This window comes from Dendrobates tinctorius, unplaced genomic scaffold (assembly GCF_039654945.1).
Source record: "Dendrobates tinctorius isolate UK_male_01 unplaced genomic scaffold, ASM3965494v1 ptg000489l, whole genome shotgun sequence".
In the NCBI taxonomy this organism is placed as follows: Eukaryota; Metazoa; Chordata; class Amphibia; order Anura; family Dendrobatidae; genus Dendrobates; species Dendrobates tinctorius.
Window position 1 is genome coordinate 455,307 of NW_027362150.1, and position 14,597 is coordinate 469,903.

The 14,597-nt window shown below is 55.0% G+C and overlaps 1 protein-coding gene across 1 annotated transcript in view; it reads left to right on the forward strand.

The window, feature by feature from the left end:
* The first annotated feature begins 4,996 nt into the window (after positions 1-4,996).
* LOC141078005 (uncharacterized) overlaps positions 4,997-14,597 on the forward strand; it is a 29,128-nt gene continuing 19,527 nt past the window's right edge. The window contains exon 1 of the mRNA XM_073564794.1: positions 4,997-5,124. The gene's annotated coding sequence lies outside the window, so the exon portion shown is untranslated. The remainder of the gene's footprint in view (positions 5,125-14,597) is intronic.

Consider the following 14,597-nt stretch of genomic DNA (forward strand, 5'->3'; position numbering starts at 1 on the left):
ATATACCTGACAGGAGCCCGTACAGTCTGTATCTACAATAATATATACCTGACAGGAGCCCGTACAGTCTGTATCTACAATAATATATACCTGACAGGAGCCCATACAGTCTGTATCTACAATAATATATACCTGACAGGAGCCCATACAGTCTGTATCTACAATAATATATACCTGACAGGAGCCCATACAGTCTGTATCTACAATAATATATACCTGACAGGAGCCCGTACAGTCTGTATCTACAATAATATATACCTGACAGGAGCCCGTACAGTCTGTATCTACAATAATATATACCTGACAGGAGCCCGTACAGTCTGTATCTACAATAATATATACCTGACAGGAGCCCATACAGTCTGTATCTACAATAATATATACCTGACAGGAGCCATACAGTCTGTATCTACAATAATATATACCTGACAGGAGCCCATACAGTCTGTATCTACAATAATATATACCTGACAGGAGCCATACAGTCTGTATCTACAATAATATATACCTGACAGGAGCCATACAGTCTGTATCTACAATAATATATACCTGACAGGAGCCCGTACAGTCTGTATCTACAATAATATATACCTGACAGGAGCCCATACAGTCTATATCTACAATAATATATACCTGACAGGAGCCCGTACAGTCTGTATCTACAATAATATATACCTGACAGGAGCCCGTACAGTCTGTATCTGCAATAATATTGTCATGATTTGTAGTTTTGCCCTGTCCTGTATTTTGTATAATATGTCATTTAACGTTTCTCTGGTTAACCATGTCTCCTTCCCCCAATACTTTGCAATGTCTTGTGATGTACCTGGACCATAATCTAATTTAGGCTTGTGTCAACAGCTAGTGGAACTTTGGCTATTGTTTTCCTAAGCAGAAGATAACCTACAATACACATCCTGTAGACTCAGTGGAGCCCTTACATTTCTAGAATCTTCTGATGGATCAAACCATTGAATAGTAGGTGTGACCCCTACCCCCTTCAGATGGGCTGATCCCAGGAGCCCTGACAATACATTCTTGTTTTAAGTTCAGTTGTGATTTGAGTGCGGACGTGGAAGGAGTCACGAACTGAGTTGAGGCCAGCCCGTGACGTCCGTGGGATTGTGTGGAATCCTGTGGACTATTGCAAGGATTATTGTTATCGTATCCGGCACAAGGACTATCGTGAGGTGCCCGGATTTGTTTCCATTGTGTGGACTTATTGTGGACTTCTCATGGACTCCAAGGACATTATGGATATTTGATGTTGTATGCTCCCTGCCTTAATAAATCTCATTGGATCGTCCCTCGCCAGTTGTCCCTTCTTGCTCTGTCGTATACCCCATCACAAATTGGTTGGCAGCGCTGGGATCAGAGCAGAAGGAATGGAGGACAACGGCCCATCAACATCTGGAACCAGCACCGCAGAGTACAAGAACTGGACTGCGGTGAACCTACAAACAAAGGCCCGTGAACTGGGAGTCAGCTACAAGGGACTCTCCGAGGAGCAGCTGATTGAGGCTTTGGAAGGAGATCGCCTGCAAGATGACGCTGAGGAAGGATCTCCACAGCAAACGGAGGAAAGGCTGCAGCCGGAGGTAAATACCCAAAAAAGTCAGTGGGTTGTGTGGTACGAGGAGGAGTCGGCATTGCTGGGAGAAGAGGCTACCATAGAAGATAAGAGGGAGGCCATTCATAGAGCTCAAGAGAGGGCATTGCTGGAGAGGCAGCTCGCTGTGGAAGCAGCTAGAAGCTCCAGACATACTGTAACCCCAGCACCCACCATGAGGGAACTCTCCAGAGTGTCCCAAAAAAACTTCAAGCCGTTTAATGAGGCTTCAGGTGACATTGAGCATCAGTGTCGATTAATGGAAGTCCCGGAAAGGGAGCGAGTCCGACATCTGGTGGGGCTCTTAGAGGGTGGAGCTGCCGGAGCCTATAGAGCTATGGACCCTCGGTGGAACTGTGAGTATGCGGAGATTAAACAGACTATTCTAGAACATTATGCTGTGACCCAGACACTTACAGGACCCAGTTTCGTACTTTAGCCTGTAATGAGGAAGTGTCCTTCAAGATGTATGCCCACAGACTCAAACAAATATGTCATCGCTGGCTGGAGGGAGAGGAGGCCTTAACTTGGGAGACCTTCCTCCAAGTCATCCTAAAAGAGCAGTTTTACTTCAAGTGCCCCGCTGAGATGCGGGAATGGGTGCATGAAAGGAGACCAGCCACTGTGGAGGAAGCTGCAGCACTAGCTGATGAGGCTCTCACCATCAAGCCTCAGTGGAAAAAACTACTACTCAGTGAGAAAAAAAAAAAAAACTACCAGCCCCCCAACGCTGGCGGCCCCTGGTCCGTCGGCCTCCAATATTCACCATCCCACTAGACCATCAACTCATGGTGACCTTCGTGTGACTGTGCCACGCAGCCCCATGCAAGCAACATCACCCCCTTCTCCCCAGGCAGACCCCCCCTCCAGCATGCACATGCAGCCCCATGCAAGCAACATCACCCCCTTCTCCCCAAGCAGACCCCCCCTCCAGCATGCACACACAGCCCCATGCAAGCAACATCACCCCCTTCTCCCCAGGCAGACCCTCCTCCAGCATGAACATGCAGCCCCATGCAAGCAACATCACCCCCTTCTCCCCAGGCAGACCCCCCCTCCAGCATGCACACGCAGACCCATGCAAGCAACATCAACCCCTTCTCCCCAGGCAGACCCCCCCTCCAGCATGAACATGCAGCCCCATGCAAGCAACATCACCCCTTCTTCCCAGGCAGACAACCCCCTCCAGCAAGCACACGCAGCCCCATGCAAGCAACATCACCCCCTTCTCCCAAGGCAGACCCTCCTCCAGCATGCAGCCCCATGTAAGCAACATCACCCCCTTCTCCCCAGGCAGACCCTCCTCCAGCATGCAGCCCCATGCAAGCAACATCAACCCCTTCTCCCCAGGCAGACCCTCCTCCAGCATGCAGCCCCATGCAAGCAACATCAACCCCTTCTCCCCAGGCAGACCCTCCTCCAGCATGCAGCCCCATGCAAGCAACATCACCCCCTTCTTCCCAGGCAGACCACCCTCCAGCATACACATGCAGCCCCATGCAAGCAACATCACCGCCTTCTTCCCAGGCAGACCCTCCTCCAGCATGCAGCCCCATGTAAGCATCACCCCCTTCTCCCCAGGCAGACCCTCCTCCAGCATGCAGCCCCATGCAAGCAACATCACCCTCTTCTTCCCAGGCAGACCCCCCCCTCCAGCATGCACACACAGCCCCATGCAAGCAACATGACCCCCTTCTTCCCAGGCAGACCCTCCTCCAGCATGCAGCCCCATGCAAACAACATCACCCCCTTCTCCCCAGGCAGACCCCCCTCCAGCATGCAGCCCCATGCAAGCATCACCCCCTTCTCCCCAGGCAGACCCCTCCTCCAGCATGAACATGCATCCCCATGCACGCAACATTACCCCCTTCTCCCCAGGCAGACCCTCCTCCAGCATGCAGCCCCATGTAAGCAACATCACCCCCTTCTCCCCAGGCAGACCCTCCTCCAGCATGCAGCCCCATGCAAGCAACATCACCCTCTTCTTCCCAGGCAGACCCCCCCCTCCAGCATGCACACACAGCCCCATGCAAGCAACATCACCCCCTTCTTCCCAGGCAGACCCTCCTCCAGCATGCAGCCCCATGTAAGCAACATCACCCCCTTCTCCCCAGGCAGACCCTCCTCTAGCATGCAGCCCCATGTAAGCAACATCACCCCCTTCTCCCCAGGCAGACCCTCCTCCAGCATGCAGCCCCATGTAAGCATCACCCCCTTCTCCCCAGGCAGACCCTCTTCCAGCATGCACACAGCCCCATGCAAGCAACATCACCCCCTTCTCCCCAGGCAGACCCTCCTCCAGCATGCAGCCCCATGTAAGCATCACCCCATTCTCCCCAGGCAGACCCTCCTCCAGCATGCAGCCCCATGTAAGCATCACCCCTTCATCCCAGGCAGACCCTCCTCCAGCATGCAGCCCCATGCAAGCAACATTACCCCCTTCTCCCCAGGCAGACCCTCCTCCAGCATGCAGCCCCATGTAAGCAACATCACCCCCTTCTCCCCAGGCAGACCCTCCTCCAGCATGCAGCCCCATGTAAGCAACATCACCCCCTTCTCCCCAGGCAGACCCTCCTCCAGCATGCACACACAGCCCCATGCAAGCAACATCACCCCCTTCTCCCCAGGCAGACCCTCCTCCAGCATGCAGCCCCATGTAAGCATCACCCCCTTCATCCCAGGCAGACCCCCCTAAAGCATGCAGCCCCATGCAAGCAACATTACCCCCTTCATCCCAGGCAGACCCCCCTCCAGCATGCAGCCCCATGCAAGCAACATTACCCCCTTCTCCCCAGGCAGACCCTCCTCCAGCATGCAGCCCCATGTAAGCAACATCACCCCCTTCTCCCCAGGCAGACCCTCCTCCAGCATGCAGCCCCATGTAAGCAACATCACCCCCTTCTCCCAGGCAGACCCTCCTCCAGCATGCAGCCCCATGTAAGCATCACCCCCTTCTCCCCAGGCAGACCCTCCTCCAGCATGCAGCCCCATGTAAGCCCCCTTCTCCCCAGGCAGACCCAACTCCAGCATGCAGCCCCATGTAAGCATCACCCCCTTCTTCCCAGGCAGACCCCCCTCCAGCATGCACATGCAGCCCCATGTAAGCAACATCACCCCTTTCTCCCCAGGCAGACCCCCCTCCAACATGCAGCCCCATGCAAGCAACATCACCCCTCCTCCAGCTCGTGCATGAACATCCACTTACCTGCCATGACACCGGCAGCTTCCTGTGTGCTGCTCTGCTCCATGGAGGAGGAGGCCCCGCCCCTTCTGGTCACATGGGCACGACGTCAGCACAGCTCCAAGCCGACTTGGATTTAGCCTCTACTTTTTTTTTTTTTTTTTTTAACAGCTGTAACCGGAAGTAGAAGCGGCTCACTTCCGGTATCACATCGCTCTTGTGTGGAGCGACAGGAGAGCAGTGTGGAGAGCGCGCAGCACAGGAGCGGAGCAGTCAGCCGGGAAGAGCGCGGAGGAGGGAGCGGCGACACCCCGCAGAGGACAGAAGGGAGACGGTGTGTGGAGGGGGGAGGGAGAGCTGGCGCGTGGCGGACGGGGGCGGAGCCGGAGCGTGGCAGACGGGGGCGGAGCTGGGACGGGGCGGAGCCTTAGGCGTCGGACGGGGGCGGAGCTGGTGCTTGGCGGAGGGGGCGAAGCCTGAGCTGGCGCTTTGTGGACGGGGCGGAGCCTGAGCTGGCGCATGGCGGACGGGGCGGAGCCTGAGCTGGGGCATGGCGGACGGGGCGAAGCCTGAGCTGGCGCTTGGCGGACGGGGCGGAGCCTGAGCTGGGGCATGGCGGACGGGGCGAAGCCTGAGCTGGCGCTTGGCGGACGGGGCGGAGCCTGAGCTGGGGCATGGCAGACGGGGCGGAGCCTGAGCTGGGGCATGGCGGACGGGGCGGAGCCTGAGCTGGGGCATGGCGGACGGGGCGGAGCCTGAGCTGGCGCATGGCGGACGGGGCGAAGCCTGAGCTGGGGCATGGCGGACGGGGCGAAGCCTGAGCTGGGGCATGGCGGACGGGGCGGAGCCTGAGCTGGGGCATGGCGGACGGGGCGGAGCCTGAGCTGGCGCATGGCGGACGGGGCGAAGCCTGAGCTGGGGCATGGCGGACGGGGCGGAGCCTGAGCTGGCGCATGGCGGACGGGGCGAAGCCTGAGCTGGGGCATGGCGGACGGGGCGAAGCCTGAGCTGGCGCATGGCGGACGGGGCGAAGCCTGAGCTGGCGCTTGGCGGACGGGGCGAAGCCTGAGCTGGCGCTTGGCGGACGGGGCGGAGCCTGAGCTGGCGCATGGCGGACGGGGCGGAGCCTGAGCTGGCGCATGGCGGACGGGGCGGAGCCTGAGCTGGCGCATGGCGGACGGGGCGGAGCCTGAGCTGGGGCATGGCGGACGGGGCGGAGCCTGAGCTGGGGCATGGCGGACGGGGCGAAGCCTGAGCTGGCGCTTGGCGGACGGGGCGGAGCCTGAGCTGGGGCATGGCGGACGGGGCGGAGCCTGAGCTGGCGCATGGCGGACGGGGCGAAGCCTGAGCTGGCGCTTGACGGACGGGGCGGAGCCTGAGCTGGCGCTTGGCGGACGGGGCGAAGCCTGAGCTGGCGCATGGCGGACGGGGCGGAGCCTGAGCTGGCGCATGGCGGACGGGGCGGAGCCTGAGCTGGCGCATGGCGGACGGGGCGGAGCCTGAGCTGGCGCTTGGCGGACGGGGCGGAGCCTGAGGTGGCGCATGGCGTACGGGGCGAAGCCTGAGCTGGGGCATGGCGGACGGGGCGAAGCCTGAGCTGGGGCATGGCGGACGGGGCGAAGCCTGAGCTGGGGCATGGCGGACGGGGGCGGAGCCTGAGCTGGCGCTTGGCGGACGGGGGCGGAGCTGGGACGGGGCGGAGCCTTAGGCGGCGGACGGGGGCGAAGCCTGAGCTGGCGCTTTGTGGACGGGGCGGAGCCTGAGCTGGCGCTTGGCGGACGGGGGCGGAGCTGGGACGGGGCGGAGCCTTAGGCGGCGGACGGGGGCGAAGCCTGAGCTGGCGCTTTGTGGACGGGGCGGAGCCTGAGCTGGCGCTTGGCGGACGGGGGCGGAGCTGGGACGGGGCGGAGCCTTAGGCGGCGGACGGGGGCGAAGCCTGAGCTGGCGCTTTGTGGACGGGGCGGAGCCTGAGCTGGGGCATGGCGGACGGGGCGAAGCCTGAGCTGGGGCATGGCGGACGGGGCGAAGCCTGAGCTGGGGCATGGCGGACGGGGCGGAGCCTGAGCTGGCGCTTGGCGGACGGGGGCGGAGCTGGCGCCTGGTGGACGAGGCAGAGCCTGAGCTGGCGCGTGGCGGACAGGGCGGAGCCTGAGCTGGCGCGTGGCGAACGGGGGCAGAGCTGGCGCATGGCGGACGGGGCGAAGCCTGAGCTGGCGCATGGCGGAAGGGGCGAAGCCTGAGCTGGCGCTTGGCGGACGGGGCAGAGCCTGAGCTGGGACGGGGCGGAGCCTGAGCTGGCGCTTGGCGGACGGGGGCGGAGCTGGTGCCTGGTGGACGGGGCGGAGCCTGAGCTGGCGCGTGGCGGACGGGAGCGGAGCTGGCGCGTGGCGAACGGGGGCGGAGCTGGCGGACGGGGCGGAGCCTGAGCTGGGGCGTGGCGGACGGGGTGGAGCCTGAGCTGGCACGTGGCGAACGGGGGCGGAGCTGGGGCGTGGCGAACGGGGCGGAGCCTGAGCTGGGGCGTGGCGGACGGGGTGGAGCCTGAGCTGGCACGTGGCGGACGGGGTGGAGCCTGAGCTGGCACGTGGCGGACGGGGGCAGAGCTGGCACGTGGCGGACAAGGGCAGAGCTGGCACGTGGCGGACGGGGGCGGAGCTGGCATTTGGCGGACGGGGGCGGAGCTGGCACGTGGCGGACAGGGGCGGAGCCAGAGCTGTTGTATGTTGTGTGTGTATATGTATGTGTATATATATATGTATGTGTATATATATGTATATAAGGATATATGCAAGTGAGATCTATATGAAATATATTTCCATCACAATCCCCCCTTAGATATCACTTGCCCTAAGAATCCTGCTCCTGTCACAAGCGCTGCAGCTCTTCTATGCTGCCAGTGGGTTGTCGCATGCCTGATGCATACGCCCCCCCCTCCATACAGACTTTTGTAAATGGGCGGTCAGGAGGTCTGTCCCTAGCGGGGGTTCATTGCATTGTAAAGTCTCTTAGCAGTCTATGCAGTCAGTGGTGTGTATTCTCTAGCGGGTAGGTAATTCAGTCAGGTAGGGCTTCCACAGCATCATTCCAGCTCAGGTGTATCTCTTGGTATGAGAGCTTTCTTGCAATGCGATGCGTGGATCCAGGTGGGGGTTCTCCCTCCAGGTTTGTGGCGTCAGCACTTGGAGAAGCGCCATCAAATCTGGAATCGAGTGCTCTCCTTACAAACTTTTTCCACCAACACTCCGTCTCCTGACTTCAGGGCGTGCATACCAGGCACCGAATCTGGACCTGGCCATGAAGAAGAAACTCGAGAGTGGACATTAGCAAGATTCTTGATAAATTCAATTACACAAGCAAAGTATCACTTTGCATAGTCAACTGCTGGGAAGAATACCCCTAACCTGAGTTTAGACCCAAATAAAATGTAATATTGGTGACAGCTTTTACTGAGCCTATGGGAGTGTCTAATGCCATGGTTTGTCTCTTGGGCAATTTTTTAGCATGCTGCTCTTAAGTGTCCCACTTAGTCTATGGTGCGGGATGGTGGGAAATGTGTAGGCCTAAGTCTGACCCTACTGCTGATCGGATCTCTTGTGTCAGGTTTGCTGTGAATGTGGGTCCTTGATCACTTGCTATTACTTCTGGAACCCCATATCTGCACACTATTTTTGAGAGTACAATCATGGCCAAAAGTTTTGAGAATGACACAAATATTAATTTTTACAAAGTCTACTGCTTCATTTTTTCTAATGGCAATTTGCATATACTCCAGAATGTTATAAAGAGTGATCAGCTTAACAGCAATTACTTGCAAAGTCAATATTTGCCTAGAAAATGAACTTTATCCCCCAAAACACATTTCAACATCATTGCAGCCCTGCCCTAAAAGGACCAGCTAACATCATTTCAGTGATTGCTCCATTAACACAGGTGTGGGTGTTGATGAGGACAGGGCTGGAGATCAATCTGTCATGATTAAGTAAGAATGGCACCACTGGACACTTTAAAAGGAGGCTGGTGCTTGGCATCATTGTTTCTCTTCTGTTAACCATGGTTATCTCTAAAGAAACACGTGCAGTCATGATTGCACGGCACAAAAATGGCCTAACAGGGAAGAGTATCGCAGCTAGAAAGATTGCACCTCAGTCAACAATCTATCGCATCATCAAGAACTTCAAGGAGAAGAGGTTCCCTTGTTGCCAAAAAGGCTCCAGGGCGCCCAAGAAAGACCAGCAAGCGCCAGGACCGTCTCTTAAAAGTGTTTCAGCTGCGGGATCGGGCTACCAGCAGTGCAGAGCTTGCTCAGGAATGGCAGCAGGCAGGTGTGAGTGCATCTGCACGCACTGTGAGGCGGAGACTCTTGAAGCAAGGCCTGGTCTCAAGGAGGGCAGCAAAGAAGCCACTTCTCTCCAGGAAAAACATCATGGACAGACTGATATTCTGCAAGAGGTACAGGGAGTGGACTGCTGAGGACTGGGGTAAAGTCATTTTCTCTGATGAATCCCCTTTTCGATTGTTTGGGATATCTGGAAAACGGCTTATTCAGAGAAGACCAGGTGAGCGCTACCACCAGTCTTGTCTCATGCCAACTGTCAAGCATCCTGAAACCATTCATGTGTGGGGTTGCTTCTCAGCCAAGGGAATGGGCTCTCTCTCAGTCTTGCCTAAAACCACAGCCATGAATAAAGAATGGTACCAGAATGTCCTCCAAGAGCAACTTCTCCCAACCGTCCAAGAGCAGTTTGGCGATCAACAATGCCTTTTTCAACATGATGGAGCACCTTGCCATAAAGCAAAGGTGATAACTAAATGGCTCAGGGAACAAAACATAGAGATTTTGGGACCATGGCCTGGAAACTCCCCAGATCTTAATCCCATTGAGAACTTGTGGTCAATCATCAAGAGACGGGTGGACAAACAAAAAGCTTCAAATTCAGACAAAATAAAAGCATTGATTTTGCAAGAATGGACTATCAGTCAGGATTTGATACAGAAGTTGATTGAGAGCATGCCAGGGAGAATTGCAGAGGTCCTGAAGAAGAAGGGTCAACACTGCAAATATTGACTTGCTGCATTAACTCATTCTAACTGTCAATATAACCTTTTGCTACTCATAATATGATTGCAATTATATTTCTGTATGTGATAAAAACATCTGACAAACACACATAAAAACCAGAGGCCAGCAGATCATGTGAAAATATAATATTTGTGTCATTCTCAAAACTTTTGGCCATGACTGTAGCTTCTTTGCAGTAGTCTTCACCAACTGGTTTCTTACTGGGAAAGCTTCAGGCCAGATGATGTGGGAGAACTTTTTCCACTCGCCCAATGTTGCATTTGTCAGGTGCTAGACATCTGCTGGAAATTTGGCTGTTAAGGTGGGAGTCCAGACCAATCAGGTCATTCATCTGTGTCTTCAATTCTGTGCGGGGGCGATGTATCCATTGAACCACCATAGGGTACATACTTTGAGGTAGACTGGGTGTGCCTTGAGGTAGACAGGGTTTTGGAGTTCAGTGCTTTTTCCCTTCAGCATCCAGCTTTCCTTTGGGGTCTGGTCCTACTACTTCTTGAACAGATCCCAGAACGTCATTTTTTGTCAGGTTTTCTCGTCTTCAGTCGTTATGTAGTTGCCGTCCGGGCTCTATGAACTCTCCCACTTTTCAATATGGTCTTCCTTTGGCTGCCATGTCGATACCCCATGCCTCTACTGTGTTCAGTTTTCCGTGTGCCTTGACCTTTAACACTGCCACCACTTTTAGAAGTTGAAGAGCGTCCAGCAGGTCCCTGATTGCACCATGATGCTTCACGGTTGACCCGCTTGCTATGATGAAGTCTCTTGCAGCCCAGATGGGTCCGAAGTCGTGTGCCATGCCAAGCGAGTACTTTCATCAGCGCTATCAGTTCTGCTTCTTGGGCTGACAGACTTCTGGACCATAGGATGTCTTGATTGCTGGTTACTGCAGATCTACGGTATCCTGCAGATTTTTCTCTGAAGAGTCCTTATCCGCATTCCCCTCTTGGGAGTGGGAGTAGAATGGCGGTGGAAGACGTATCTGCATCCCCCCCCTTGGGAGTGGGAGTAGAGTCAGGCAACGGCTGAGAGCACTGAAGAGTGGTGGAGAGAGAATCTCCATTGGTTGTCCAATAATGACATCAGCAGCCTTGTCCAGGAGGGCGTGTGCTGCAAATATTGTTTTCATGCAGGAGGGACCCCCCCCTTGCAACTGGATCCAGGCCAGCGGAGAGTTAGTCTAGAGGCCTCTGGTTTTCCTCAGTGGCATGACCTTCTTTTTCCATTCGGTAAAGATGGAATGGCTTCTCGTAGTCAGGGAGGCCTGGAGCTGGCACAGAGACTATGGAGTCTTTCAGTTTCCTGTACGAGATGAAGGCTGCAATGCGTTGATGCAATTGTACAGAGGCTGCATTAAGACTGGAGCACCAGGGATCCAAGTTCTGCAGTACGAGACTAGACCAAGGAAGGCCTGCATCAGCCATCTTCTCCTCAGCGGTCTTCCGGTCATCTGTCAAGCGGTTTGTCTGGCCGGCAATACGGTGTCTTCAGGAACGTAACTTGCTTTTGACACCTGGACTCTGTTTTTCCAGAACTTGCGTTGCTGCTCCACCAGGTAGAGTAGAGGAGACGAAAGGGCTATGCAGGTAGAGATGTCGATGACTTCTGCATGTTCTGCAATCCAGTTGACGAGGATGAAGGACAATGCTTTGGTGAGCTGTGAAAGGCTGTTCTGGGCCCTCTTGGGCATCACTGTCCATGTGTTCTGCACCCCCCTTATGCGTTTTCAGGTCGTCTAGGTGAACATTGAAGGAAGCATTGGACAGATCCATCACCGTGAGCACTGTTGCTGTGACTGGCATGTTTGACTGCAGAGTGTGCAGATCTGGCACAACTGGGGTTTCAAACATGGTTGCTTTGTTCACAGCCCTCAGGTCATGCACCATTCTGAACCTGGCTGCTTCTCCTTTCACAGGTTTCCTCCTGATCGGGAAAAGCTGGGACTGCACGATGATTCCTATGGACGAGGCGGCTCAATCTGGCCTTGCTCTTCACAATTCCGTGAGGGACTACCATCTTCTGGCACAGAGCCGGCAGGGAAACAAGCCGTTTACTGGGGTCCTCTTCATCAGAGATGACGTCCAGCTGAGCTTTCTTGCTCTCCACCAAGGCGGTCATTGTGGTAACCCCTGCTCAGATCACAGGGGGTCTTTTTGCTGGGACGTCTTCTTTACCAGCCAAAACACAAGCCGAGGAGACACCATCACGTTTCTCAATGCAAGCAATGACTAGCCAGGTCTTTCCCCGGGAAGGAACAACCACGGGAAGGGCAGTCTCCAGTGAAGGAAACCACCTATGCCAAAACATGGTATCCATCCACAGACAGCTGTTTCGGGGTATTGCCCCTCATCAGTGTGGAGTAGGAAACTGGCCAGTAGGAGCAATGTCTAGTAGAAGACTGTGAAAAATGAGGATGAATGAACTCATGGAGATTAACATCCAACACTGCGGAGACACCATCATATGTTTCTCAACGCAGTGATTCTAGAGCAATGCCCCCATCCCTTATGGGAAATATGTAAAAACATGCAAAACACAAGCCGCGGATACACCATCACATGTTTCTCAACGCAAGCAATGACTAGCCTGGACTTTCCCTGGGAAGGAACAACCACGGGAAGGGCAGTCTCCAATGAAGGAAACCACCTATGCCTCTAGATATTGCTCCTACTGGCCATTTTCCTACTCCACACTGATGAGGGGCAATACCCCGAAACAGCTGTCTGTGGATGGATACCATGTTTTGGCATAGGTGGTTTCCTTCATTGGAGACTGCGCTTCCCGTGGTTGTTCCTTCCCGGGGAAAGACCTGGCTAGTTATTGCTTGCGTTGAGAAACGTGATGGTGTCTCCGCGGCTTGTTTTGCATGTTTTTACATAATTTCCCATAAGGGATGGGGGGCATTGCTCTAGAATCACTGCGTTGAGAAACGTGATGGTGTCTCCGCAGTGTTGGATGTTGATCTTCATGAGTTCATTCATCCTCATTTTTCACATTCTTTACCAGCCAGCAGCCGTTCCTTTCACCCAGCTTGATCTCAGGTCAGAATTTGTTAACCAGTTTGAGGAGCTGAGTGGCCTTCTTCTGGTCAAGGGCCTGGATAAACTTCAGGGAGCACCTTCAGAATCTTGTCCAAGATGATCCTCTGGAGCCGGAAACAGTGCAGCCATTTCATGAAGCGTGTAAGGTCCCTTTGGGTTGAAAATTTCCTGGCCCATACCCAAGTTCTTAGGCCGTTTGTTGAACAGCGATTCCACTCAGACCTCCAGTTGGTCAGAGACAGTTTGACTCTGGGTGGTGGATAGGGGATGCTGGGCATTGTGAGGGTACGGAGTTCCAGACTTTAGTGACACCCACCCTGGCGCAACTTGAAGTCTCCCTTGGGCAACAGGCTATTGGGTACTATATCCAGCACCTCCTTGAGTAGGCTTGCACCGGTTGTTCGAGGCTCTTGTAGGGCAACCAGCATGATGGATTCTTCTTGGGTCAGAGGTGGAGAAATTGTCATGTCAATGTCTCTCATCAGGTGGGGTGGGCTGGTCTTCACCATAAACTGAAACAGGATGGAGTGTCCTGGCTGTGTCCACACGCTCAGGGGCTTGTAAAGCCCCCATCACACATAGCGATCTCGCTAGCGAGATCGCTGCTGAGTCACAAGTTTTGTGACGCAACAGCCATCTCACCAGCGAGATCATTGTGTGTGACAGCTATCAGCGACCGGCCCCTCTGCCGGGTATCGCTGATCGTTGTTGAAACATCTGGACATTTTTGGGGTCGCTGGTCTCCCGCTGGCCAGCACGCATTGCTGCGTGTGACAGGCGGGAGACCAGCGAGCTGGAGCTGGTAACCAAGGTACACATCGGGTTTCTAAGGGGCGCGCGCCCCCCTTAGAAACCCGATGTGTACCTTGGTTACCAGCTCCCTGCATCAGCACGCTGGTAACTAAAATACAATGCGGGTAACTAAGCGACGTGCGTCGCTTGTTACCCGCGTGTCGCTGGTACTGATCGCTGGTGAAGCTGCCTGTTTGACAGCTCACCGGCGATCATGTAGCGACACACCAGCGATCCTGACAAGGTGATATCGTTGTCGGGATCGCTGGTGAGTCGCTATGTGTCACATGCCTCATCACACTTCTGACTGCACCAGTGTCCACAAGGAAAGATATGAAAACCCCCGGAGATTTGAGGTATTGGGTCCGCTGATGGAGTTTTACATGTCAGGGGCGTGATGTCTTGCGGACCTGGCTTGCCTCTGTCCTATAGACAGGGTTCTTCACTGTTTCCTGTGTTTCTTGCTTGGCCTATTCCCCTGCGTGATGTCCTGGGCTGCCAGGGGTGCTGTGCACTGGTTCTGGACATGACCAAGGTTGCCTCAGTTGTAACACCTGATGGGTCTCCCATCCCTGCAGGGTGGGTGCTCTTCCACATCGGTGGCCACCATAGGAGGGGCTATCTTGCGCACTCCTGGGTGGGACTGAATTCTTCTGGATACTGCGAGCAGGGCATCTACGGCTATTGACCTGTACTCAGGCCTGGTCACTGTCAGCAGCTTCTTGATTGGTTCTCTTAGTCCATGCCTAAAGGCCTCTGCCAACATTTGTCTGTGTATCTGATCATGAATAGTGAAGCCTAAGTCTTGGAATATTTGCCTCACTCTGCCATGAAACTTGTCTACAGACTCTGTCTCGGCTTGGCTCATGTTATGTAGGCTGAGTGCTTGTCTGGCTT